This window comes from Heliangelus exortis, chromosome 2 (assembly GCF_036169615.1).
Source record: "Heliangelus exortis chromosome 2, bHelExo1.hap1, whole genome shotgun sequence".
Lineage (NCBI taxonomy): Eukaryota > Metazoa > Chordata > Aves > Apodiformes > Trochilidae > Heliangelus > Heliangelus exortis.
Genome location: NC_092423.1, coordinates 99261532 through 99289271, shown reverse-complemented (window position 1 = coordinate 99289271; position 27740 = coordinate 99261532).

The window sequence follows — 27740 nt, the reverse complement described above, 5'->3', positions numbered from 1 at the left end:
CCAGATTAAGATGAGTAAGGAAAAAGGGTTATGGGGACAGGAATCCTGGATATTGAGATGCTCAAAAGACCTTGATGTTGACAAAATGCAAGTCTTTAGCAATTGATGTCCAATATAGTTTCAGGTACCTGTATTTTTGTTTTTCTGACCAAGTAAAATCAAGAAATACTGGAAAATTTGCAAATGTCCAAATCAATTTAGATTTTTAATTCTGTGATAATCTTAATGAGATATTTCGCTCAGTAGCCCTTGTGGTAATCTGTTCCTGTGCTATTTATTTAAATGTTTGCAAGGGCAATTTAAGGTGCACATGCTAACCTCTTTAGGGTTCTGTTGTTTCAGAGATGGTATTGTTGGGGAGTTTTTACAGTACTTCCATGCTAACCTGCTCCAGATTTCTTCACTGTAGAGCTGGTGGCAGGTGTACTCACTGGAGGAGGATGTTTGCAAAGGTAGTTTCACTTGCACTGCTTTAGAATGACAAATCTGCCTAAAATAATCATCTGTCCTGTATTATCCTGGCCTGTTAATTTCAAGGTAACATGCAATTGCCTCTGCCTTCTTTTTGTTATTTTAGGAAAGGTTAAACCACTGTCAGGATCAACCCTTGCAAGCTTACTGAATTAGGGTTGTGTAAACTCCAGAAAGAGTGCACTTAATGGAAAGCTCAATTAACTTGGCTTTTAGTTAGTTGAAAATGACTTGACAAGATTGATATTTGAGTGGGACATTCACTTCCTGAAGCACTTCTAAAATTCCTCTTCTGAGTAACCAACTTATGCTATTTCCTCCAAATCAACCAAAATAGTCTCTGACAAGCGCTAAATAAATAATTTGATAGCTACATCCATTTCTTACTTTTTTTTTAAGGGGTGAGTACCAAATTTCTACGAAGTAGCAACTGCCAGCTGAAGCTCTAGCTGGCGTTCTGTAAAGCATCCAACATTTTTAACAGTGAATTTCAAGTCAGATGAAGCTCTGGAAAGGCCTCACAGAAGAGGTTTGTGTGTGTGAGACCGATCACTTTTCATTTTTTCTTTTTTAGATTAAAGATTAACAGAAATAAAGATTGTACTTCAGGAGCAAGTCAAATGACTGTAACCCAAGGGAAACCTAATGCTGCAAACTACCAACAAAGGCAGCCAGCCACATTGGTTGATGCTTCTTAAATGTATGCCCCTGCACAGCCATTTAGCCAGAGAGACTTTTGTTCTAAAGACTATTAAGTGACTTTGGGGAAAAAATACATTGCAGATGTGTGTTGGTTTTGTTTTTTTTTTTTAATTAAAAAAAAGGAGAGCTTTTTTCTTCTGTATATTGAGGGACTGGAGGTTAAGACCTCTTACATCCTCTAATATAAGTTATTGCTTCATCCTAAAATGAACTTCATATGCTTCAAATGATCCTAGGTCATTTCCTCTAGACAGAAATCAGCATGATGTCTAATATTCTAAGTGTGGGTAATTAAATGTAGAGCCAGGCATAACACAGTGAAAATTCAGTCCTAGTTAATTTTAAGCAGCAAGATGGTAAAGAATTTAATTGAACATAATATATTTCAAAAGGTTTAGAAATGAGTGTTGGAGAAAAAGGAAATTGCAGTAAAATTGCATAAATTTTCTTTAAAGTTTTGTTAATAATGCCCTACAGGTAGAGTAACTTAAGGATACCTGTGCACCTCTGTGGTTGACTTTGAGGTTTTACCTTCATCTGAGAAATAATCTAATTTACATTGTCACTGTCTGTTGTATGTCCCATTCCTCTTGCATTGGAGGTACTGCCAAGATTTCCCTGCATTTGTATGGTATTAAAATAAGACTATCTTTTCTCATGTAGGTGGAAAATGTTGAGGTAAAGTAGTGCTAAATTCAACAGAAATCTTGGTGCTCAGCTTGGCCCCAGCTTTGCTGAGCTCTCATCTGTGTAAGGACCTTGATGAATATTTACAGAAGACACAGCTTCAGCCCAGGGAGGGTAATCTGTGTTTTTTCCTGTCCTTGGTGGAAAATGAAATTGCCCAAGAAGTTGATTCAAAATGTTTAAAATGATCCCATGTTATTAATTTTGCCTTCCGGAGGAGGATTTCTCCATTAGGAACAGAGGCTCCATTTCAGTTTCCCCCACCTCAGCTCCCTGTTCTCCAAGGAACCTCAAGCAAGGTTGACAGCAGAGATGGAGCTTACCAGCTAATCAGCTGTAACTTAGGAAAGGCAGGCATAATTCCCAGTACATAGGTTTTCTAACATTATGAATTTTCAGGAAGTCTGACAAATGTGAAAAAAAAAAAGCTCAGATGTCACTTTACGCTTTTCCTCTGAGTATTTTCATCTGCTGAAAGCATAAACAGAGAGTGTTATTCAACAGATTTTCAGTATCACTCAGATTTGATTAAAATCTTTGCTTACATTCTTTTTTTTAAACACATTTTTTTTATCTATGGAAAATCTTATGGAACTTTACAAATGATATACAACAGTACCATATTACAAGGTACATTAAAATGTCACTGTCTCTCTAATTACCATGCAGGCAGGCATCTTTCCCTGGTTCACTAATGGAACAATAAAAATGGAGATATTCTTTAAACATAAAATTTAAATGAGAGGAGCGATTCGGCAAGATTAGAGAAGGATGTTGTTAATTAAGCTTCCTTGTGATACTTACAAATGTATCCTTTAAAAGAGGGATCATTAATGTCTGCTCTGTAACAAACTTTTAATTTCCTGAGCTCTTGAGTTTGAGATTTACCAGAGTGAAAATGCTGAGCAGCTGATAACTGGAGCACAAGGAATTGGCTGCTGCCTCAGCTCTGATCTCGGCTCAGCTCCATGATTTGAGAGAGATTCCACGTTTATGGCATGCTCGGGACACGGTAACATTACAAGCTGTGCTCTGAGCAAGAGAAACATTGAGAAACCCTGCTGCTGCCTGAGCATAAAACATGTTTGATTTGTCAGGGAAGCCAGAGTCAAGATGCATGTGATAATGGAGATGAATTGACGAAATGGGGCATGCCAATAGGGATAAACAGTCACAGGTTTGAAGCTGGGCTGCTGTTGCTCCAAGAGCACTCTAAAGCTGAGATTACTGCATTGCAGGAGCTTATTACTGCAACAGCATAGAAAGCAAGCATATCATTATCAGTTCAAATAAATCCTCTGGGTGGAGGAATAATTTTCTGGCATTTTTCAAGTGATGTTATCTCCCAGGCTCTCTCATCTCTTCTGGGAAAATAGACTGAAGTGTTGAGATATATAGCCTGGGAGGTACATATCTCAGACCACAGATTTGAAAAGCTGACAGTTGTGATGTCTATCCACTCAAAGGAGAGGGGCTGCTCTGTGGGCTGAGTTTACAGGTTCCTCTTTGGTCCCAGGGTGAACAAAGCTCCTTTTTAAGACAGCATGTTTTGGAAAAGGAAGAATAGGCAGACTGGGGTTTGGTCCAGTGACATGCAAATGCTTTGGAAATGCTATCTGTTTTATAGGGTCCTGAGAGATTTCAGGAAAGGACAAAAAAAGTCACTAAAAGCTTAGATGGAGTCCATAGAGAACAAAAAGATTCAAGCTTTGGAGACATTTAGATAATAATCTTAAATTTGGAATTGGGTTTTGAAAATCTAAGGACATTTGGGGGCATTTTAGGTCACCGGAGGTTATTTTCCCCCACACTTTTTTTCCCCTTTTCTTTCTTTCAGTGTGCAACATCCCAGCTTTGGTGGTGGAGAGCAAGAAATAATACAGGAGGCAACAGCAATACAGTAACATGCTCATAACAAACCCACAAACTAATATTGAAGAATTTCCTTTTATAAAGTGTTCCTTGAGTTGTACTTCAGCAAGACTGATTTCTGTGTGGGTTTTTGGGATTTCTTTTGGAAGGATAAAAGTCATTATTAATGCTTCAGACATATTAGGAAGCCTGAAACAGCTGGAAAGCCTCTCATAAACAGTTTTGGTCAGCCTACAATTACAGGAGAAAATGCTCAACTCATCAGTTTAATTAAAATACCAGCAGATCTTTCATTTCTTTCAGGTCTCTTATTTTGTTGGCTGAACTGACATGGTGAGACATTGGAGGTCTGCAGGTGCACACAAACCACATCCTTATTTTGCTTCAGCCAAAATCTAGACCCACATCAGTATCACCCAGGTCACTCATCCCCTACCTGATTCCCAGTAGAAAGGAAATGTGACCAAAGATGAACCTGGGAACAAAACTTGTTTTGATAAAGCTGTATTGAAGAAATTATTGACGGTGTGTTGTCTCTTTGCATTCTTCCATTCTCAGAAAAGTCATTCCATACTGAGGCTTTAGCCTGTTTTTCAGGTATTTATCTTCTTCATTGTTGCCAATGCAGGTTTTAGAACACTGGGAAACAATGATCAGCATCCATCACCAGTTGTGTTCACCTGGTTTGATAGCCTTGCACTGTGGATGACTACACATAATGAAGCATATTTTACCTGAAAAAATTATGTTCAACAGTGTAGTCAACAGCAGATGATCAGTAATTCTTAGAGATAGAACCTCCAAGTCTGTAAGAACAGGTGGTGGTTTATACCTCCAAAAGCTGAGCATTTAATTGAAAAGTCCTTCCTAACATACATTGCTTTTTTTTTTACTTTCTGGTTGTCTGGAAGATTTATTGTGTTTGGTTTTTTATTTTAAAAAATACTTTAATTACTTTCACTATGTTCATAGTGTCATGCAGTATCTACCATAAAACAGGCATAAACTATTTTTTTTTTTCTAGCTGTAGCCATATTCCTCTCAGTTCTATTGAAAGGCTTTATAGTTGTTTGATGGGAATTTGTAAAAGCACATGGCTTGCTATCTATGCCATACATTTTTTTTCTATATGACTTTATTTTTGTTTCAGTTCCAGTAATCTCAGAAAAATATTATTAATAGAGATCACACAAATAACAGAATGGATTTTAAACTTTCCTAATGTTTTGGGGTGAGCTGGATGTGGGTCTTGATTTGGACCTGTAAGTATTGAGAGAGGGAGCATACACATGGGTATGGGATAAGTGGGGTTCTCACCAGCTCTGTACTGAAAGTATTCCAAGTGACTGCAGGCTTCATATCTATCCAGTTTCATCCCCAAAGAATGATTTTTTAATTCTGAGGTCTGAGCTGAAAACATAATGGAAAGCTTATGAGAATCTTGGTATGTAAAACAGAAATTCTTCTTCACCAATTTTTCTCTGTGGAGGGGTGGGAAAGAGGAAGAAAGAACTAAAGCCTGCATCACATCAGAAGACAATTGAAATCCTGGCTTCAATAAAATCCTTGAAAAAAATATCACTGGCTTCAGGGAATCTCTTCCCATATTTTGTTAGGAATCTGGAAACTTAATATAGGCTTTAATTGATCCTGGTAACATTCCCCTGAAGACGCCTGGCTAATCCTACACAATTACTTCATATTTCAGATATTAAGCTTCAATAATTAACTTCAAAAAAGAAGTGAGCAATGCTGAATTGTCAGCCTCACTCTGTAAAATCTCCTTCATTAACAAAACAAACCTGGAAGTAGCCTGATGGGGCTTCTCTGAGTTTTTGTTTTATAGAAGTCAGTAAAACTAATGATAGAAACTGTCTGCAGTTAACCCTAAGGTCAACATGATAATTCAGATTGGTCTCAGCTCCAGCCTCCTTCTTGAAGCCAGCTTGGCTCTGCTATCAGTCCAGACTGCTCAGGATTATGGTCTAGAAAACATGCAAGGATGGAGATTGCATGTTATAGTGGGTTTTTTTTTCAGGGGCAATGGTGATATTTTTACCTGTTGAACAGGCATGTTGCCTTCAAGTGGACAAAAAAGAACTGCCTATTGTGATGCAAAAACAACTGGAAACAATCTGATTTCACAGCTCCCAAGTTGGAGAAGGGAGCTGACTGTAGCTTTTGGGTCCTTAAGGCTCCGTAACTTCAGCCTTGAGGCCACCCATTAGCCTGGGCCATCCTCTTGGGAGATGCAGCTTCTTTAAATCAGTGGAGTGGTGCATAGTGGTATTACTGGTTTAGGATTATTATTATTTTTGCTTATTTTCCTCGGGTCAGGCCTATGTTGTGTACAATGCACTTGAGAGAAAACAGCTCAGGAAATGAAGCTTGGAAATGTCCTCTCCAAATGCTGTGATGAGTGTGGGGGGATAAAGGGTATTGATCAATGCAGACCCATCTGAGCCACCCACTGTTGCTGTCACCCAGGGAGGATGCTGCAGGTCAGGGGTAAAACGCAGGGTGAAGGACCAGACCCAAGCAGCATCTCACCATGGAACTTCTGGTTTCCCTTCAGTGTGTAATGAAGCATCTTCCTATTGTTCCTGTGGATGTCTGGAGCTCCTGTTTCCTCAAAGACAAGAAATTTTAAAAGTGCTTAGTCATGGACATATAATGAACTGAAATCCTCTTTGTGACATGTTTGCTTTCTTGCTTGATCAAAGCTGGATTCATATGATGGTAACTGCTGTGAGGCCCAGATTGTGTGGTCACATCAGCCCCATCTTTTGCTTAAGAATAAAAGTATCTTTCTTACAAAGCATGATAATATATTCCCAGGGTGATTTAATCTATTCCCACTTCATTCAGGACTAAAGATTTAATGTTTTCAGATTCAAAAGCCAACATGAATGCCCTGTCTCTTTCAATAAGCCACATTTTGCTTTTGTTTTTTTCTTTAAAATTTTATTTCTGTTTATGCAGCTTGGGGTATATGCAATCTATGAAGCTAAGCAAATACAAAGGTGACAGCTGACTTCTTAGGCTAATATTTAAACAGGGTAATGAATAATCTGAAAAGTAAGATAAGTTTCTTAGACATTCTGCTTTTTGGCATAATTTGAATTTTTGTGGTCTCTCACTGCCAGCCTGAGCTGAATCATATGAGATTTGCCTGATGTTTTTCTGGCAGATTTGCATCTGGAAATTTGTCATTGTTTTGATTTTTCTCTTCACATTTTGTTGCTAGTCTGTACTGCATTTTTACAAAGGGGGAATTTTGCTCCATAACAAGATTGGGTACCACTTAGTTTAAGTGAGGGCGGTGAGATACTGCTCTTGGCTTATACCTATAGCATCCATAATGAACATACTTCACTCTACATATTTGAGAATGGCACAGAATGCAATAAGCTCCAGGTCAATCTGCTGCTGGTTTGCACAAAATGCTTCACAGGGAAGCTGAGGACAGCCCTCCTGCTATGTTCAGCCATGTACTGAACTTCCAAAGAGGCTTTTAGCAACATTTTGGCCTTCTATATGTCCTCCACCACATTATCCCCTCAGTCCCAGGAAAACCCTTCTGATCAAGTATTTAATTTTGCTTCCACATTTGTCGTCTGGATGGAAAACATGCCTGCCCTAGGTATACCCCTTGCAGTCCACTTGGAAAAACAGTGTCCACAGTTACTGAAAAAAACTTACAGGGGATTCATTAATACACTGAATAAATGCACTGACAACATTGTAGTGTCTGCCCAATAACAGACACAGCTATGACTTTCATTCAGCAGTTTCTGGCAGATGCTGGAGTATATCATAAATTGTTATTCAATAGAGAAGAATTTGGCATATGAATTAAGGTGAAAAATTTTATAGGATTATCCAGAATAGATTTCCTTGTGCATGACATACTCCCTTAGGAATGTTTCCAAAAAAGCGTCTGCAGATTTTCCCTTCATAAAATTTATCTGTGGTGGGGTCTGTTCATTTTCAGGGACATTTATCTTTGTAACTAACTTCAAAACCCTACCAAAATTACAGTTGTTTACCTAGATAAGACTCTGGAACAATCCAAATTGAACTATCAGGTTGATTTGCATTTAGATTGTGCCTTTCCAATAGCTCTGAAAGATGTTACAAATACAACTTAGGTTTCACACTGAGGCTGTAGAAACCTCTATTGTAACCTTCTGGGACTGGCAAAATTAGAGATGCCATGACCTGCAAGCCCTTACTTCCAAGCCAAGATGCACAGCAACTCAAGCAGGAGAAATTCTGCCCCTTTTAAACCTTCAGAGTTATTGCTGTGGATTAAAAGGAATTGTTTCTTTGCAGCATGTTGCTCCAGTGGACATTTTGTTGAAAAGTTGACATCATTTGTGGTGCCAGCAAATATAAATCTGCTTTAACTGACTGTGAACCTTTTCTGTGTTTGTAATTTAACTTGAAGAGATGATGTTTAAGTGATAACTTGTGGCTAGTATTTTCCACATTGGTATTCACTTTATTGATAAACTGGTGTCCGGGAACTGCCTCTGGTAATACTCCAGTATTCTTTGTGATAGTGATATATATATGTATATACATATATATATGTATATATATTCTTAATATAGTATGTGCAATGCAATACTTTGCAATGATAAATCATTACTACTGTGGTCTCTTTTGAGAAATCCATTTGTCAAGTTGGACTGAAAAATATGGGTGAAAAATATGCTTGGAAGGATTTTAAGGTTACTGTTTGATTATATCCTATTCTAATTTCTTCTCAACATTTCTCATCCCCCTCTTTAAGTATCTCCTTCAAAGGATACTTTGTGTGGTCCTGTTCATTCCATGTGACCGTTTGGGAAAGGATTTTACTTGTACCTGTCAAGAATCACAAAGCAGAGAGATGAAAATGTGCATTGTCCCTGCAGTGACCAACTCTGCCTCCTGTCTGGGTAACACGCAGGGTCTACAGCTGTGGAAAAAAAGTCCTGCCACGCAACTGTTGATGCAAACATACAGCATAAATACTGTTACACTGGGGCAGTGGAAAGGTTTAGTGAAGCTGTTGCCCTCTTCCTGGAGATGGCCAGTGTCAGGTGCCTAGGAAAGTTTATACTGGTAGGAGAATTAACCTCTGCCATTTTCCTGGATTTTATTTTCGTAACTTCTATCAACCTGCAGCTGAAGTTCCTCTTGAGACAAAGGCTCTTTCTTTGTTGTGTTTGAGTGTCTTTTATGGACCTCTTTGCATGTTCTTGCATGGTTCTTGGGACCCTTTTACTTTTAGATCCCATAATACTAAAAGGGCAAGAGTTCTGTAGTTCTGTGATCTGCTGTATGAAGAATTCCAACAGCTTGTCTTATGTGTTCTGCTTGATGGCATCATGTGAAGTTTGACATGTTTACATTTCTGTACCTTTCAGAAACTGCAGTTCTTTCATATCTGCACTTACAGTATCTTTTCAATGTTGAAGAGACCTGGCATGCATTTTTTCCCTTGCAGAGAAATTATTCTACACGTCCTCCTATTCTATTTCTTTTTTTTTTTTTTTTTGTGTGTACCTTTTTGGTTCTAATATATATCCTTTCAGTGACCAGCTCTCTCCTCATCAATCAAACCACAAACCCGCCCCAAGTTTATGCCACTATAAACACATTGGTAGTGGTATTTTTCTATTTCTAATTTGTCTTTTCCTTTCCTATAAATTTGGTATCTTCTAGTAAGTTCATATTCTTCAAAGTCTGCTTTCGTTACATATTCCCAGTTTCTTTCCTAGCTCTTTCTTGAATGAAAATTCAAGAGCTGTTATTCTGCCTGTATAGTTAAGGTTATTCTTACTGACATGTGCTACTTTATGTTTAACACTGTCATGCAGCGATTTTCCATAACTCTGTGCAGTACATTTTAATTTATATGATGCCTAGAAATTTTGTATTATGAATAACCTTTACTCATCATTCAGTCCCTGCTACAGATCTGTTATGGATAGGTTGAGAAGTAGAGATTACAGCGCAGATCCTTCTCCCTTGAGAGTGGCAGTACATTTCAGCTTTTCTTTCTTTCTTAAAAAAAAAAATAAATTACTAAATCTATATTAACTCCTGAGAGAAGATGTCTCCTTTTTTTCAGGGCGGTTTAGCTTCTTTACATGTCTCTCAATCTGTTATAGGCTTTTTGGGAAGCCAGTTATAATATACTGAATGAATCATCCTTTTTGCATGTTTATTGGTGTTTTCAAAGAACTCCAGTGCATCTATGAGGCATGGCATCTGCCTATAAAAAATTACTTGCTCTCTGTTATGAGATATTATGGGTATATATCTACTATTAAAGTTCCAACTAATCTGTCTGACATAGAAAACTAAATAATGCTCTATACTATCCTCTATTTTCTTGCTCCTGAGACCTATTTAATAAGTTTTGTCATCAGTGCAGGCTTCCATTTTTCTGGGCTGGGAGCCCTTTGAAGCCATTGAGGTGATAAATCACATACTTAGGGTTTTGTATATTAGTTCCTCTAGGACTGCTGGGTGAATGGCATCTGGTCTTAGAGATTTGCTACTGGTTTATTAACCTACTCTAATCCCCTGCTACTGGCACTTCAGTTGGAGATTTCAAACTTGCTTCACACAAAACCTCTCTGAGCTTTTCCCTTGTAAACATCAACTCAGATAATTCATTTAGTTCTTCTTGTACAGCCTTGAACTCTCCTTTTCCACTTCTGTCATATACTAGTCACATGAACTCTCACAGAGCTCTGGCTGCTCCTGTGTTTGCAAGATTTTTGTGATTAATTGGGCTGCCTGAAGCGAGTTGTTCAAAACATTTTCTGATTTATTAAATTTTCACATTTAACACATGAACTTTTGTACCCTATATATTTTCTTCTCTCAAACATGACCTTCTCTTCTGAATAAAATCTTTCTACTTGCAGGAGTCTCCTTGAATCTGATACTAAACAATGATAGATTTTTTTGGTTCCATTCAAAACCATTAAAGAGGTGGCACACATTTACTCTGAAAGCCCAGTAAAATATTTCTCAATTGTCTCCAAGGTAACTTCAGGTGTTTTTCCTTTTTAGCAGCTCACCTGGTTTTCATTTTATTAAATGTATTCCACATTTGTGCAGTTTCCTAAGTGATACTGAAGTATGTTTTCTCCCCCTTTATTCTTATGAGGTTCTTGAATTTTATTATGTTATGATAATTAGGAATCACTGAGAACCTTTGCAATAAGCTTTGAACTGAACTGTTTGGAACTGGGTCAAGAAATACTTCTTCCTCCCTCAGGTCTCTGGTCTTTCTATGAAGCAGTCATTTATACCATATAAAAAATAAACAAGTTAATTACCTTTTTGCCCCACAACCTACTTTGTCACTTTTCCGGTTTGCCTGGGAGTAACCTAAGTCTCCCATGATTATTGTCATATATTTGCCCTCACAGTTTTTCTATTCACCCTTAAAGTATCCCAGACACCTTTTACTTCAGAGGGATCCTGTGGCTGAAGCATCCACCTTTTCGTTTGCCTACACACTGATTCCAAATTCGCTGTATTTCATTCTTTCATCAGTCCAACTGCATTGGTTATATTTGGGTGATTTGTATTCTGATTCCATTGCTTTTCTCTCCTTCTGTCAAAATTTGGAGGTGATTTGGAAATTATTTCAGTCCAGATCTGGTTGTCTAATTTCATACATTAAATTTAATCAATTCTTAATTTTGATTCTTTATTTCTTCATTCTTTAGTCTCCTTTTCATAGCTTTCTCCCTGGATGTCATCACCTTTATCCCATGCCTTCTTGCTGTGTGCTTTGGCAGGAGGATGTTATAGAGGTCCTGAATTGAAAATATTGTACCTCAAGAAGCCCTAGTTAATCAGATGAAGAACTGCAGGTAGCTTCAGCAGAGAAGAAGGGAGAGGTAGTTCTTGGAAGGAAGAAAAGGGGAAGAATTTTGCAACACCCCTCCCTCCTCCAGTCATTCATTGAGGACGAGGTGAATTCCCAGGACTCAGAAAGCAGAAGAGGTCTGCAAAAATTGCAAGAGAAGAAGGGACTGGGAATGGTCTGTCTTGAAAAGAATTGCTTACTGTCTTGATGTGGTTTTAATCCCATACCCTAAAAGGATAAGGGGCTCCTGGGACTGGTTTGTCTACATGTTTAAGGAGTGAGAAAATCTGAAAGCCTCAGTGGGGGATTGCAACCATGAGAGGGACACAGCAGCCTGAGAAAACCACTAATAACAACCTATTCCTAAAAACATGTTCATTTGTTTGTTTTTTCTTCTAGGATCAAATGGGGCAATTGTTTCTGACTCAGTAAAACTCGGATTTTTTTTATTTATTTTTTTTTTATTATTTTTTGATGGTGTGTTTTAGCCTTATGGAGTATTTATTCCCTGAACTAAGCATGATCTACCAGGGCTTGTCAGGTTCTGGTGGGCTCCTGGGTTGCTTCTTGCCAGCTTTAGGTTCTGGCTTCCTAACCAGCCACCTGGCTGATGACAGGAAACCAAAGAGCTCCAGAGAAGCCAGAACTTCAGTTTCCAGAGGTGAGCAGCAACTTTAGCATTTTAATGATGAAATTGCTCTCATAAACCTGCTTCTCCCTGGTCTGCTGCAGATGATTTTGGTTTTCTCAAAGTATATTTCTGTCTAACCCACCTCTGGCAGTTTGGGAAAATGAACGACTTCAGAAAAGTGACATGAGATTCCCATTTCTTGGAGTTTATTTATTTATTTATTTTTGAGTTTTTTATTTTTCCTGTTCCACAGTCAAGCCAAAACTCCAAGATCACTTTTTAATTTCCCATTGAATAGAAATTTTGGGGTCCAGCATGCCTCATAGCCAGTTACGCTGAGAATTCAAGAATGTAACATTCTGGTTGGCACTTTTGAGGTTTGGAAAGCTTCTAGGGTATAAGGAGAAGCACTTCATCTGAAATCAGGACAGTACAGACCTACCAATTTTCTGTGTGTGCCACTGCTGTTGCTGTTCATCATTATGGTGGGACACTGGTACAGCCCAAGTAGGAAAGGTTGAGGGCTCTGTGATAGCACTGCTTGCTTCTCACTTTACATCTGCACAGATAAACTGGGAATAAAGATCATCACACAGGAATATATTAGATATCACCTAAAAAAAAAAAAAGAAAGAAAAAAAGAGAGGTTTCTTTTCTATTATCTTTTAATCTGCATGAGAAAGTTTGGCCATCTGCCTCAAGCAGCCTGTCCCCACCTCAGAAGGCACACAAGCTGCAGAATCGGAGCAGTCATCATCAGGCTGTTTTATTCCATGGTCCCAGAGAGTTATCCTGTGATTGAAAAACATATGAATTTTTTTTAAACAATTTTTTTACATTGGATTTTTAAAGATGTGTGGCTATTCATTAAGCCACCAGAGTAATTTACGGTGTCATTAGAAGTCAGTGCTAGTAACAGTGCATCAGAATGGATGCAATAATAATCTTTCCTCTGTTGGCTACTTCCTAGCTGGACTGTATTGATCTAGGAAAAGCACTGACATTAAGAAACAAAAGCTCTCTTGAATGCAGAAAATTTCATTTTCTTCTCTGAGTATTTTCTTTTCTGTGCATATTTTCTTTTTTTCCTTTTCTTCGGTAGTCAGGTAAATGTGGCATGAGAATGTATATGGAAAAAAATCTGCCCTGAGAGGCCCAATCAGTGTGAATTGATGTGTCAGTGACTGCAGGATAATTTCTGTTATAAATAGCCCCTGAAGTTGTTATGACTGGAAAAGTTTTGGGAAGAAGCTGATGTTTTTTCTTTCAGGCAGTTTACAGCCTTGTATTTATTTGACAACACTATGTAGCTGCTCTTTCTTCAGCTAAATCAGATGCTTTCTCCATCTGTTGTGAATATGGGTCTTCCATATATGAAAGAAAAAAAAAAAAGAAAAAAAAGAGAGAAACTATATGTGTGAGTGTATATATATCTATAGTGAGAAAAAAAAAAAAAAAAGCCATCCCTGCCAACTTCTGTGGTTATAGGAATAGTCAGGATTCCTGAAGCTTCTGTTGTGATTTGTGACTTAGCTTGATTGAACACAACTTAATTTTGAGTCTTAACTCCCCAAATCTACCACTCTGACAGGGAGAGTGGATGGACCAAGAAAACTGGTGTTAGCAAGAAGGATGTTTACTTCACACTGTTTCTTCATCCCCTGATTTTCCTTCCTATTTGTCTTTAACTGTGCAAGTCTATAATTTCTAATGGTAAACTCATAAAAGGGGCTACACTGGGTAGAATAAGGTTTCCCACTATTTTGGAATTTCAGCTATTTCTATGAGAAATATTAATACATTGAAAACAAGGTGCACGTGTTGGCTTTACAATATCTTGGATCTATTTCTCCTTTGATATTAGGTGAGCTTTAAAAAGGTTAACAGAAACTTGAAATAAATGTGGATATTAAAGGTGCTTTTTGTTCTCACAAGACTTTTCTTGGATGTATGTCAGATGCCTCTAGTACTTTTAAAATAAAACACATTGGTTTTGAGCAGTGGAGAGTTCATTTCAGAGATATTAAAAGTGATGTTATGGTCATGCAGGAACAATTGTAGGTGTTAAAGGTGTTTTAAAATTTATAACCATAAGTTATTTCATATCTTAAAAAATGCCATTTATCAAAATATGTTTTTTGAAGGAATAATTGGATCTTTTTAGTAAGTATAGGCCCCTGTTCTCCCTACATAAAGGTCTGTATTTGCTGTTTCAACACCGTGCAAAAAGTAAGGTTTATGTTTTCTTGGCACATGCTACATCTGGACATTGGTCTAACATAGTCCTCCCTCCCTAATTCAGCTTGTGATAAATTTGTCTTTTAAAATAAACTCTCAATAACTTTCAAACAACTCTTAAAAATGTGAAGAAGCATTTCTGCAGAACACTGTGTTCATGGACAACCAGGCCCCTGGAGTCAGTAGTGCAAGCATTGACGGACCCTCAGAGTCATCCTTCTGAACTGGAGATCTTCCAGTTTTCAGTAGTAACATTCAATTATTTTTTTTTTTAAATGGTTATCATGGGTGAAAAGGGTTATTTTAAAAATGAAATTATTTTTAAAATAAGCTTTACCCCTTCCACTCCTCACTTTTTTTTCCCCCAGAATGTTGTCAGCACTTCTATTTTTTTCCTTTAAAAATGTGTTTGCTATTATATGTTCATCTTGGAAAAATGTATATGAATACTTCTTAGGAGATTATGTAAAAAATGAAAACCAAGACATTTTTATTCTGTTGTGGACTGAACATACAGTTTCCTTCAGTAATCATCCTCATTTCATGAGACTGCTTTAATGAAATCAGCTACTGGTATGAATGATTGCTATTACAAATCTGAGTTTAATTTTCTGGGTGCAGTCCATTTTCCTGCTGTTTCACTCGAAGTACATGTATAAGAGAGCTCAGGAAGTATAGGAATGCCACAGAGAACAAATTGGATTAATATTTGACTCTGTTACTGAAATGTTCATTTACTCCAAGTTCTGAGTGCTGGTGTGTGGGGTAAGATGACTCTTGACATATTCCTCTGGTCATCCTCCCTTCCTGCTCTTGATTTGTTTTTCTGGCTGAAAAGAGAAATAATGAATTTTAGAGGGGAAATCAGTCTGCCTGGGCCTAAGACACTACCACAACTCTACGAAGTACCAGAGTGGACTTGAAGTTCATCTTGCCAAGTGCTGTCTCTATCGTTCTCTATCAATAAGAAGGAACAATAAGACAAGTAAGCACTGGGCATAATATTTTTAATATTACCTCCAGGCTCACAAATCCAGTCCAGACTCTGTTTCCAGCTTAGGTACCTCTTGATACTCTCATGGTTTGTCTGCTTAGGAGCTCTGTACAGATATTTAGCACCTTCTTCCCATCAGCTTGTGCAAACTTGTATTCACAACATCCTTTGGCAAGGACAGCCTTACCATGGCTGCATGAAAAGCCATCTTCTTCTGCTTATTTCAAATTTTTTTTCTGCTAGCTTCATCTGAGTGCATGTGTTGCTTGAGGCTGTGGAAAGAGTGGACCATTGCTCTCCTTTCACCCTCTCCATGCTGTTTGTGACTTTGTAGACCTTGCCTGTAGATGCCCTAGGTTCTCCCTCTTCTGGAACTAAGAGTCTAAGGCTCCTTGCTCATCACAGCGAGGCCTTTTACATATCTTAGCAGCCTTCAGAGCCTTTTGCAATTTGAATCCTGTTTCACTCCTCTCCAGAAGGAGTGCACGCAATTTGAAAAGTTGATATAACAGCACCAGAATCATTTTGCTTTGTTCTCTCTTCCTTTTCTGATTATTCCTGACTTTTTCACTTTGCTTTTATGGAGCCATCTATCATAACACTAACGTTTCGCTCCAGCATGGTGTTATTTCAGAAACCACTGCCATCTATTCATATCTATGATTGTCTTTCCCCACATGCATCACTTTACACTTACATACAATGAATTTCAGCTGCTGTTTTATTGCCCAACCATTCAGTCTCATCAGACCCTTCTGTAATTCTTCGCAGTCTGCTCACGTCCCCATTCTGCATAACTTAGTGTCATCAGCAGTCTTTTCCTCATGCCTCATTCTTTTTTTTCCCCTGCATATATTAAATACGTCTGCATATATTAAATACCTCATTTCTCAGCACCACCACTGGTAAAACTGAACTGTTGACCTCCCTCTGTTGTGACAACTGACCACCTATACACCATTTCCTATTCTTTAATTAATTTATTCAAGCAAGGACTCCCCTTTTCCAGTAGTTACATAGCTTCCCCCAGCTCAGACATGACAGAAACCTTGGTCTGTATCTTTTCTTCCATGAACCTAAGTGTTACCTCCAGGGTGTCCATCTGTCACCAGTGTCACTGATGCTCAGGCAGACCACTGCTGCAAGTTCTTTTCCCAGGCTTCCTCTGACCCTGCCCAGGTTTCCGGTGAAATCCATCAGCTTTCTTCTTGTAAGCCAAGCTCCCCTGTGGTCCTCTTAGGGGTCATGCACCCTGTTGTTTATTTGCCTGGTGACTGAATCTTCCATCTCTACAACCTGCTTCTTCCTATCTGGTCTTTGATCTTCCCCTCACTTTAACTTCCTTTGAAGAAATCTGTCCTTGGATGCTTCCAGGAATTTTCTTTTTGGTGAAGCTTTGTTTTGAAGGAGGAGGGGAAGGTCTTTTCTGTTGCTTCCTCTGGAGACCCTTCCCAAGAGCCAGGTGCTCCTCTGGAGCACGCATTGAGCTCTTGCTGCAAAGACTGGCAGTGTGCAAATGGAGACACTCTGCTTTGCAGGCACATGCTGATGGCAAGGATGAAGACCTATGTAGAATATTTTTATAAAAGATAAAAGGATAAACTAATCTGCAGACTTGGATATTTCAGACCTCCACATATTTCTTCTGGATGAAATTTCACTGTCTAGAAAGAAAATCTTCCCAGACTTTCCAAGGCACTTTTTGTACTTTTGGTACTTCATCAGTACCCACGGCCTGCTAATTTCTACTCATCCTTAGCAACACTTCCGTTATGTCTATTCCAATGTACATGACCTTTGAAACACAAAAGACTGATGTATCTTCTCATGTCAGTAGAAACCTACTTGGTTCCAAGTACAAAAAGAATAAACAAATTGAGAACTGAATCTCTTCTTTCCTTCCCTTTTTTGCACTAAATTGCCAAGGAGAACCTGATGGTATTGCTTCATCAGGATTAGCTGAAATACATCTTGCAAATAACTCTCCCTGAATCTCAGCCAAGTTATATAGAGTTTTTTAGAGCAGTGAAGAACAAATTGATTATTCAAATAGTACCTGGAAAAGCTTAATTTTCTTTTTTTCTACAGTAAATCCATCACTTTTATGTTTGAGTGTCGGATTGATATATTACTGAGCAAACCTATGAAAGCTTAAGAGATTCCAGCTAATTGCTAGTGGCTCTACACTATCTAGTCTGAACTGCTGTTGATACGCAGCAGTGGTGATTTACTGCTTAGTCTGGCTCTCTGCTACTTGCAGTGAAATGTCTTTGAAATTATAAATCTGTGAATGCTCTCTGGTGCCCTGTAGGGAAGTGGGGAAGAAGAAGGAGGGCAGCCAGAGAGTGTGAAATGAAGCACAAGTGCATGCTTCCATTGTCAGTGAAGATAACTTGGGGAGTTAAATATCTGAGATGGAGTTCAACTGTTGCTGGCTTAACAGGAAGCAACTGTGCTTCTTATGGAGGCTGGAATAAAATCTAAACCATAGCCAGATGCAGCTCTGAGGACAGAGGGGGGTGGCCTCCAAGACCTCTTTTCCTCAGAATGTTGATGAGTGGCTGTGACTGTCCATGCCCTTCATGGCTTGGAGAGCAACTGTCAGTAGCTGGCTACTATTTTTTGGCACACAGTCAAAGCTTTTGGAGCTATAGGGTTCTGCAGCCTATCAAATTTAGAATTGTCTATTCTTTTTTTTTTTTTTTTTTTTTTTTTTTCTTTCTTGTTTTTTCTTTTTCCTTGGTCCTTTTTCCTTTTCCCTTTTTCCTTTTTTACTTTTCCTTTCTCCTCTTTTTCTTTTTTCCTTATTCCTTTTTTCTTTCTTCTTTTTTCTCTGTTGTTTTCTTTTTGGTTTTAGGTTTGTTTTTTTTTTTTAATGGTGGTGTTCTGACTTTGAAAGACAGTCTCTTTGTGGTGCAGGGTCTGGTTGAAGACCCTACCCCACTCAGCTGCGCAGTGGATTTTACAGGTGGGAAGAAGCAGGGGAGGGCTTGAGATTTTTCCCCTCTCCCTTCTAAGAAAAGAGGAAAACCGAAACAAAGCAAAAAGAGAGGAGAAGCAGCTGCTGGCTGGGTGCCACCCTGAATGGCCTCGTTGTTCTCCAGCCCTCTGGACCCAATTAAGTGACTCGATTTCTACAGGCGATGGCAAAGTCTAATGGCAGCAAAGAGAAGATGGGTAACACATGGGGCAGGCCTGTGATGTGGCTTTCTGGAATGGGAGATTGCAGTGGAGGGAGGGGGAAAGAAAGGACGAGAAGGGGTATGGGGAGCAGAGGGAAGGATATCCCTCTGCAAAGACAGCAGCAGCAGACACAGGAAGGAGTTTTGTTTCCTCCCAGGAACGCTGGGAAGAGCTGGAGAGAGTTTGATTTCAAAGTCCAACAATGCAGCTCTGGCATTTGTTTCCAATTCAGCAGGAATGAGCGTATGGTTTGAACAATTCTTTCGAGGTTCCTGGCAGGGGGAATATAACTCATCTCAGCTGGATGTTTTAGGAGATCAAATGACACAAAAATTTTCTCTCAAAGCCTAGGGTATCCTTCTGGCAGCCAGAGACCATGCACATCTTCACAGATTTGTTACTTGCTCTAGTGTGGACCAAGAGCTGCGTGCTGTGTAGAAAACTGCTTGCTTACAAAACAATCTTATTGTTGCCAGATGTTGGCTCCCTGCCCGCTTTTACATAATTCAGTCTTTTCTCAAGATGTTACAATTTAAAGGTGCTTTAGAAGTTTTATTTTAAAAGCCTTGATAATACTTTTGTCCTTATTCTTTTTTCCCCTTGCTCAGAGCGGCTCTTCCGCCAGCACATGCTGCAATCTGGTGTATGTGGTACATGGTAATGTGTTCAATCAAGAACAGCAAAACTCCTACTTAGCTCTACCTCTGGCTTGATTCAAGCAAGAATAAAAATATCTTTAATGCCATGCTGTCTGCATCCTGGTGACTCACATATGCCAAACACAATGTGCATCTTTGTTTCAAATGTGATCCTACGTAGTGGATACAACTTTGGTGCATTTATATCTATTTTTTCTTTTTCTTTTCTTTCTTTCTTTTTTTTTTTCTTTCTTGTTTTCTTTTTTAAATGTGAAACTTTAGATAATGAATTATTGTAACTGTCCAAAGACTAGTAACAGAGGTTTAAGTCAGGCAAGTAATCTCTAAGCAAATTTCTCCATGTGGCTACTGGCACTTTGCTCATACACTTCATCCTTTGTACACAGATCAAATAACTTTCAAAAAAATATTATAATAAGGCTGTGACATATTCCTTATTGATAGGACAAGGGTTAGTGGTTCTAAGCTGGAAGTGGGTAGATTTAGGCTTGGCATTAGAAAAAAATTCTTCAGTGTGAGGGTGATGAGACACTGGAATTGGTTGCCCAGAGAGGTTGTGGATGCCCCACTCCTGGAAGTGTTCAGGGCCAGGTTGGATGAGGCTTTGAGCAACCTGGTGCTGTGGGGGGTAACACTGCCCATGCAGGAAGGTTGGAATCAAATGGTCTTTAAGGTTCCTCCCAACTAAAACCATTCTATGACTTTACAGTGATTTACCAAAGCACCAATGAACAAAATTTATTTTTACCAGGTTACCAGGTTACCAGCAGAGTTAGAAATGGGATACCTAAGCTGTGCCTTTGAGCTTTTTGTTTTATGTGCTTCAGAGACAGGGACTGCATGGTTTTCCTAATTGCAGTTTGGCCACCCAAAAATGTGGCTTTAGATGAGGCTGATGCTTAAGGCTCCTTTCATTGCCAGTGAAGAGAGAAAGACAACAGCAAGTGTTAGATCATCCCATTTGAGGAGAGGCAGACCAAAAGAGGGCCATCTCTAGAGGTCTCTGTATGGTATTATAGGAGGAACCAAGGCAGCTCCCTTAGAGCTGAGCTCCTCAGAAGCATGCACGTGCTTGACAAAGTTGCTTATCCCTAGCAAATGACTTGACCATAGTTCATAATTTCATTTATTATATAGCATGCTTGTACTTCCTGCTCCATAGCCAGGAAATTCGAGAGTGATTAGAAAATTGTGGTGACTTAGATGTGCAATACTGTTTTTTGCATGATAACCTAGACTCTACTTCAGTTCGTCTTAAACATCAGAGTAATAGGAGTTTGACAAGAATACCTGTAAGATTATTATTTCACTCTGTCTTTGGTGAAACCATATCACAAATCACAGAATAAGACTACCAGAACTGCAGTCATGGTGAAATATTCTCTCCCCCACCACACTTAATATTTAGGGTTCTGAATGAACAATTCTCACAGGAAAATCAGTTCCAGTGTATTTTACCATGCAAATTCAGTTTTCCAATGACAACTAAAATACATAAACCCCCCCAAACCAACAATAGCCTTCTCTTGTTCTTAGAACAAATACCATTGCAAGTAGTAGAATAAACAAATTATGGCAATAGCTGTAGGGAAAAAAAAAAGTGATAATAAGAAGTTATTGTCATTTGGGAGATGTTTATAATTTACCTATTTACTCTGGGGTTTTTTTCTTTAATTTTACTCAATGGATAGGATTTATTTCAGAAAACACTGTCCTGGAAGCATTATGGTGATTATAGCAATATGAAAAAATCTGCTCTACTAGTGATTGTAAACCAAGACAATCTGTTTACTCAAAATGGGTCTTTTGTCCTGTGCTGCCATATTGCTGTGCCCATTTTCAGGGTCTCTGAAGGCCAGCAGTAAGGACTACCCTCTTAATTAGCTTCTGAGTATTTGTATTTCCCTTGTTTGAAAGCATCATTTTATCTCTGTAGGAGTCCCATCTGTAACACAGGAGTATAAAATGTTTCTCCCTCTTCAGAGTCTGAATTCCTTTGCCAATATTAATTATGCACTTTGCTGGGACTTGTATGGCCAGGTGTTGCCCTTTACTTGCCAGATGGAGTAAAGACTCATTGTGTTATGCTTCTTGGAGGATCTAGTTGGTAATCAGATCTGGTTGAAATTATCCATTTTTATATTCTTAGATACATCAATATTTGGAAAAGCCATTTCGGTTTGACTTAAAATGAAACCATATTTTCCTAAGATTTCATGCAAGACAAATTGCTTCCAAAAATTAGGATGCATAAATTAGTGATCATTAGTTTCTAAACACAGGCATTTCAAACATAGATTAAACATAGAATGTTTTGAGAATTTGTTCTGGGGTTTTTTTTCTGTAATGAAAGATTTCTCTGAGAAGACAGTAAATGAATAATATAAAAACCTTCCCCAAACAAAAGTCCCTTAAATCAGAAAATCTTCCAAAATAAAAAACCATGATGTTTCTCTTTTAAAAGTGTTCTCACTGGAATCAATGCATTTTTGAAAAAGCCTCACTTCAAAAGCAAACAGTTTGAAAACATTTGGGTGAATGCAGCTGGCAAAAGCTTGTTTTCTGGGACAGATACCACTTGGAAATTCAAAAGGCAAACACAGCCTTGTTGACCAGCTGCTCTCTGCTACTGAAGAACTATTGAATGAAACTTTTTTTCTTTCCATAAGCTTCATTGTTTTTTTTAACAGAGAAGGAAAGACATGTTGTGGCAGACACTCGTTTGGCTGTTGCACTGAAAACAGAAGAACAGCAGAAGCAAGTCTGCCAATCTTTTTTTTCCCCCTGGGCTCTCTGTTCCCCAAATCTCGGCGTGTGCAGGGTCTGCGTGGGGCTGTGCGTGCACCCACACGCACGTGGGAGGGAACTGCAGCTCCATCACCTTCTCTGGAGTGTGCATTTCCCACAAGGTGGTGCTAATGAAAGAATCTCAGCCACTCTTGTAAATCCGTGTGTATGTGGAGAATCGACAAAAGAAATGCAGAATACTGTTTCAGATCGGCTGGGGACTATCTAGGTTTAAGTTTTAAACATGTCACCTCTAGCCCGTGATATTAAAATTCATAGAATCATAGAAGCATTAAGGCTGGAAAAGATCTCTAGGATCATTGAGTCCAACCATGAACCCAACACGACCATGCCAACAAAACCATGTCCTAAAGTGCCACATCCTTATTGAAGTTCAGTCCATGCATTTCTACAGGAGGACATACACACAGAATGTTCTCATGTGAATTATAGGCATCAGTTATTCTCTGATGAAGTAAATGTAGAAAAAACACTCCTTATTTTAATAATATTAGAAAAAAAGAGCCTTTACTTTAGTAATATCTTCATCCACTTTCAAGATTGTCTAGTAGGTCATGACATTGCTTTCCAGAAGTGTAGAGTAGCAGATGGAAGGGAACAAATAATTTGGAGTTTTACTATTGAGAACCCTTTTTGCTTGAGTAAGTCCTTTACTTTTACTGCATGCCTGGTCATAACATGGGTGTAATAAAGATCTGAAATTTCTAGTTTATTAGTAAGATGATGCTAATAAAATGCTAATAATAATAATAATTATTATATTTTATTTAATAATTAATAATATTAATGAATAATATTATTGATATTATTATATTATTATTTGATGAAGAGATCTTTCAAAATGCCAAGTGTCCTCCTACAGGAAAACAATCAGTTAAAAGCTTGCTTTATGCTATAGTTTGATTAAAACTGTGCACTGAAACATAAGCTTCTGTTCAAAGGATCACTTAAAATAATATTTCTGAAAAAAGCCTTTAGTTTTGGAGTTTTTCAAAATGCTTTCCTGCCACTGGAGCCAAAGGTGAATCTCCCATGAGTCAGGCAAACGCAGAGTGATTTTTCAACATCCCACTCCAAATACTTGCTCGATCGCTTCCTAAACCACAACAGAGCTGAAAAAAAAATGATCACAGAATTTGTTCTGGAGAAAGGCCTAACCATCTTGCACACCCTAAAATCTACTAATTAGAGTGTTTTCAGTTCCTGAAGATGAGAGCAGAAGATATGAATGATGTCACTATTGGCTATTTTTAGTGTGCATTCTATAATACAGGGCAAAAGCACTACGGGCTCTTTTTACAAGGAAGAAGTGGATTTTTTTTCTTTGGTGCCCCTGAGTAGCAAACTGCCTGTGTGACATGCAAAAAAAATGTGTTGGATTTGAAAGGAAAGTATAGAATTCCCTCTGAATCAGGTAACTCTGTGGATGGGTGCTTGATTAAGGATCACTGGGTAATGCAGACGCTTTGATTAGTTGTAGGTTGTTGACAAATGAGCAAAAGCCCCTCAACTGACAGGTAAACTGAGCAATGATGGATCTTAGTGGCAGTGAAACTCTCATGCCCTACCTTTTTCTACTGTTAGAGGTGGCAATCTCCTTTTACAAGTGCAATGATCTCCTGGATCTTCTTTCTTGGAAGAAATGATAAGGATCTTGGTGCTGGGTATAAAGATTTATCACAGCTTCAGGGATTACAAATGAGAAACTGGTCTGCTTAAAAGCAAATGTTTGCTTTTTGGACATTTACAATAGAAACTAGTCATCCCTGTTTCCTTAGAGCCACTTCTGGAAATAGGCACTTTGTTGAGCACAGCCCACATTTTTTTTTGGTGTTCCTCTTAAGGTGAGGTGACTCATTCATCAGCTTCCTACACAGAGAACACATATTCTACTCACATAGATAAAAGTCATGTGTGCTGCCTCTCTCTAGGCAACATGCAAACTCTCCCTTGCAGAGCTGCTTGCAGAGAGGAATTGGAGACAACACATTTTCTTGGTTTGTTCTCCATCCACTTGCTGTTAGATATCCCTCTCCCTCTTTCATACACTGATACCTCAGGGATTTCCAGACCATCCAGATAATAGGCAGAATGGATAGAAAGAATACCCATCAATGAAAACAGTTTAATGTGAGTGGAAGTTTAATGTGACTCACTGAGGTTGAGTGACCGTGCTCACCAAAGTATGTCTTAGCTGCCAATTCTGATCAGAGCTGATCCACTTCAGTGCAATTCTGGGGCATCCTAGAGGGGCTGTTTGCCCCGTTCATAATCCAGCATAATCTGTCCTCCTGAAGGGTTCATCTCCCCTCGTGGAAAACATAAATATGTAAGCAGAAGCTACCAGCATCTTTGTTGGGAGGTCCCAAAATAATAAGGAATCATGCTGGTCCAGCTGCTATAATCCCGAATCTGATAACTGCAGTGGGAATATATTGAGTTTCTTTGGATAAGATTGACTGTTTTCCTCATTAAAAATGATGATACAGCAGTTCGTTCCTTTTGTTTTCAAACTAAGCAGTAAATTTTGCCTGAATGGATGTGTGTATATGTGTCAGATGTTATCCTTGTTCAGCATTTAAGAGAAGTCTGACTTGAGGCAGATATATATAGACAAACCCCTGGATGAGTGTCTTCACTACTAGAACCATGCTCTGGTGTTGGTAATTGATCTAGCAAACTGACTGAATCTGAGACAGAAGAGAAGACCAAAAAAATCACAACTCCAGACTCTTTGAGTAACACCCAGACTGGTGATTTGTGCTCTTTTTCTCTCAATAGGATTTGGCTTTTAAAGAGGTATTGCTCTAAGCAGCCAGCATAGCCTGCTGCTGAGGACCATATTATTTAATCAGAGAGGCTGCTGGTGAACTATGACTGAAATATTGCAAAAAAAAAAAAAAAAAAAAAAAAAAAAAAGATTTTCTCGAATTTAAGGGCTGGAGGAACTTTCTTTCTCATGTGGTGAGGTACTCTCCCTAAGAGAAGCAATAAATAAAATTTTGCATCGATATCAATAATTCAAGTTTGATCTTTACTCCTGAGACTTTCTGGGATGGCATGCCCAGACCCCATCCAGACATGGAGTCAGGACTCAGCAAGGGTGCACACTAGGATCTGAGAGTGGGAAGTGCTCTTGAATCCCACACTCTAGACATAGCTTCAGGGAAGATTTCCTTTCCCCTTGTTTTAATTCTTGTTTTCATTTTTTGTTTGACTGTGTGTGTGTCCCTCCTTCTTTCTCCTTTTTGCAGAGTGTGAACCCTGAACTGCTGGTTACTTATGAGACCACTTCTGCTTGGTGTGAGTGACTGAGGGAAAAATGTGATGTGTTGTTTTCAAAATGATCTTTGAAAAAGAAAACACTTATCTTAGAAACCATTCTAATTCCACACTAATTGTATGCAAGTGCAATTCTGCCAGTGCCAGAGGAGCTGCAAGAACAGGATTCTTCTTGCCAGTGAAAACCTTAATAAGGAGGCAGAGTTACATCAGGATGTTTTCAGCTGGGATGGCACGGAGAAAACTAGCAGAAGGCATCAGCTGAACTAGTAAATTGTAGAGTTTCTCAGCTGCTCTGCAATAAGCATAGGAAAACCAAGGTTAGAGAAAAAGAGCTATTTTTACTGTATTGCAGGATAATTAATTGTGTTTAGGATGAAGAAGTGGAAAACTATTTGTGGAAACACAGCTGTAGCTGGTAAGGTCTTAGATACAGATCATATCATTAAGTCTGGAGGTGTTTCTTTCATATCTGTGTTCCAGGAGGGGTTTGCTTGTGTTCAGGGATCCATTCTCTTTGAAACTGAGACTTTCTCATTCATTTTACAGCACCAGCATTGAACTCTAAGCTCTAATGATTTGCTAATACCCAAGCTACTAAAACACTGTATGTTTTTTTTTCCCAGTGCATGTTTCGTGTGGGCAGATAAAGCCAAGCCAGGGCAAGCAGAAAAACTGATGAGGATTCTTAATTTACATTTGATTTCCTTACTGCAATCTGAAGAATAATATAGATCATGCTGCTTTTGTGTTATAAAGAGGAAACAGTGCAAGGACCTGGCAGATGAAGTTTGGAAGTATCTGTTTAAAAACAAAGGAAGAACAACCCCACAATTCAACTTTTGCTGGATACCATCTACAGCCCTCTGAGCAACTTTATGTGTTGTGGGGTTTGCATTGTCCGTGATAAAAATATCTAGCTGTGCTTTCCTTGCTTATGTTCCCAGACAGCTGGAAGCTGGATGATAGTATGCCATTAAATACAATAACAACTCTCAGCAGTGCCACCATAGAGCCATATGTTCTAAAGAAGAAAAATTAGAGTGCTTACATGTTTTTAAAAATTCCTTTTTTGGATGGAACAAAAAATGATCACTTTTAGGTAGCACTGACTCTCATGTTCTCCAGCCAGAACAAACAGCCAGGATCTTCTGGCACAGGAGGCTGAAAGTAAATTTCATCTTTGGTGTAATAAAATTAACAAGTTAAGAGCTTATTCTGCTAACACTTTTAATAGATCCATGGCATCTTGAGCTTAGAGATGTCAAAGTGTGATTAAACAAACAAAACCCCCAGCTGATGCAAACACATGGATTGAAACAATGACAGAACTCCTAGATCTAGGGTAGAGTTTCTCCTTCAAGATCTGATCTTCCATTTTTAGGTATTATTTTTAATTGAAACATGTTTATGCTATGTAAGCAAGGGCAAGTTTATCTGTTATGCATGTGATGGCTGAGGAGAATTTCTTTTTAATTTTTATTCATTAGAAAGACAGTCAGATTAAAACATAACCAGTTAGGTTTTTAGTAATTCCAGGAAAACTAAAATTAGTATAAAAGCTGAAGGAAAAAAGGTGACTTGAGCATAACTATTTTTTACTTAGGCCTTAAATCTAGATAAAAGCAAAAGCTTTTAGAACTGTAGTGTGGCTTGACAGTACAAAGTATTTCTTCTAATTAGGATTGCTATATACAAAGCAATTTTTCCCATTTTTCTCTCTTTTACCATACCAAAAAAAAATCCTCAAAGTCAATCCAGTTTGAAGGCTTAATAAATTATTTTTTCTTTTTTGAACCACCTCTATACCCTCATTTAATCAGTTTAAATCCCTTTCACTGGATTGTGTAATGCCAAAGTCAGCAATGGGGAAGTAATCATAGAACGATCTGGATTGGAAGGGACCTTAAAGATCATCTCTTTTCAACCCGCCGTCAGAATAATGAAATCCTCATTTTATCACAAAATTTTGGCCTTGGATAACAGGCATTTCCTGTCTGCTACTGCAGGTTGGGGCCAGAAGTGGGGAAGGCAATAGGAAGAATGTGTTGCACAAGGGCCTGCTTTCCCTGTCACTTGACCCATACTACAGGGTTGGAGGGATCACAGACCCAGTCAAAGTGGTAAAAGAAAATGTGGTCTTCACAAATGGACTCATTCTGGAGCAATTTGTGTTTCCTCAGAGATGCAGCCTGGGGTACATAAGGTTTTCCTTCACATGTCCTTCCCTAGTTTCCCGCCTTGGAAACTTGGGCATGAGTGAGGAGTTGTTTTGTCCTGGCTGATTCCCAGCTGGAGTGGCCTGGGGACTAGTACACAGGATGTACA